The sequence below is a fragment of the Chiloscyllium punctatum genome, chromosome X, assembly GCF_047496795.1.
Source record: "Chiloscyllium punctatum isolate Juve2018m chromosome X, sChiPun1.3, whole genome shotgun sequence".
NCBI lineage: Eukaryota > Metazoa > Chordata > Chondrichthyes > Orectolobiformes > Hemiscylliidae > Chiloscyllium > Chiloscyllium punctatum.
In genome coordinates, this window is record NC_092791.1 from 29570644 (window position 1) to 29572170 (window position 1527).

A 1527-nucleotide genomic window follows, 5' to 3' on the forward strand; every position below is an offset into this window, starting at 1 on the left:
TGCAAGGCATCCAAAATGCTGTTTCTCTGCCACTTGGTTAGATTATCTGGTGATAACTGCTGGAATAGAATAGACAATAGGTGCAGGAGTAGGCCATTCTGCCCTTTGAGCCTGCACCACCATTCAATATGATCATGGCTGATCATCCTTAATCAGTATCCTGTTCCTGCCTTATCTCCATAACCCTTGATTCCACTATCCTTGAGAGCTCTATCCAACTCTTTCTTAAATGAATCCAGAGGCTGGGCCTCCACTGCCCTCTGGGGCAGAGCATTCCACACAGCCACCATTCTCTGGGTGAAGAAGTTTCTCCTCATTTCTGTTTTAAATGGTCTACCCCGTATTTTTAAGCTCTGTCCTCTGGTTTGGAAAATCGATTTGGAAACCACAACACTGCGACGGCCGGGAATCGAACCCAGGTCAACTGCTTAGAAGGCAGCTATGCTCACCACTATACCACCATCCCTCTGAAAACCGCCAATTTTGCAGAATCACTATTAGATCACCTTGATTCCTGGAATAAGCATTTAATTCAATTATTCATGAATAAATCAGGGAGCCATTCGATATTAAATCAACCATTCCACTGCCAACAAAAAGTAATTACATATCTAAATAAAAATCTTGCCTTCTTCCAAAGATTCCTGTCACATTTCAGGAAGAAATCTCAGCAGTTCAAAAAATCTCATTGGCTCCAACAAAACTAATTGAAACACGGAGGGGGGGGGGGTGCGGGGGGAGGGGGTGGTGGGTATCACTACTCATAGGAGATACAATTCAGAAACAATCCAACAAATAGTGAAAAAACGAAAAACAGGAATTTATTTCCTGAAAAAAATGAATGAAAGAACTTTTGGCAACTCACTGAAATAGCAACAAAAGAAACAGCCGAGCAAGTCCTGAAAATTATTCCCTGATAAAATAGGATTGTGTACATGAAACAATGAGAATCGGAATAATGAATAGTGTGGTCTCCCATATTAAAAAAAAACAATAAAAAATATATAAATTAAAACTTTTTGAGAAACGTATTGTTTTTCAGACTGGAGGCCTGGAGGCCACAAGGATCGGTGCTGGGCCCTCTACTTTTCGTCATTTATATAAATGATTTGGATGTGAGCATAAGAGGTATAATTAGTAAGTTTGCAGATGGCACCAAAATTGGAGGTGTAGTGGACAACGAAGAGGGTTACCTCAGATTACAACAGGATCTTGACCTGATGGGCCAATGGGCTGAGAAGTGGCAGATGGAGTTTAATTTAGATAAATGCGAGATCCTGCATTTTGGGAAAGCAAATCTTAGCAGGATTTATACACTTAATGGTAAGGTCCTAGGGAGTGTTGCTGAACAAAGAGACCTTGGAGTGCAGGTTCATAGCTCCTTGAAAGTGGAGTCGCAGGTAGATAGGATAGTGAAGAAGGCATTTGGTATGCTTTCCTTTCTTGGTCAGAGTATTGAGTACAGGAGTTGAGAGGTCATGTTGTGGCTGTACAGGACATTGGTTAGGCCACTGTTGGAATATTGTG

General features: G+C 41.4%; 1 non-coding gene across 1 annotated transcript; it reads right to left on the bottom strand.

The window, feature by feature from the left end:
- Window positions 1–394: 394 nt before the first annotated feature.
- Window positions 395–466, bottom strand: trnar-ucu (transfer RNA arginine (anticodon UCU)). Its single transcript has one exon. It is a non-coding gene; the product is annotated as a tRNA-Arg (tRNA).
- Window positions 467–1527: the final 1061 nt, after the last annotated feature.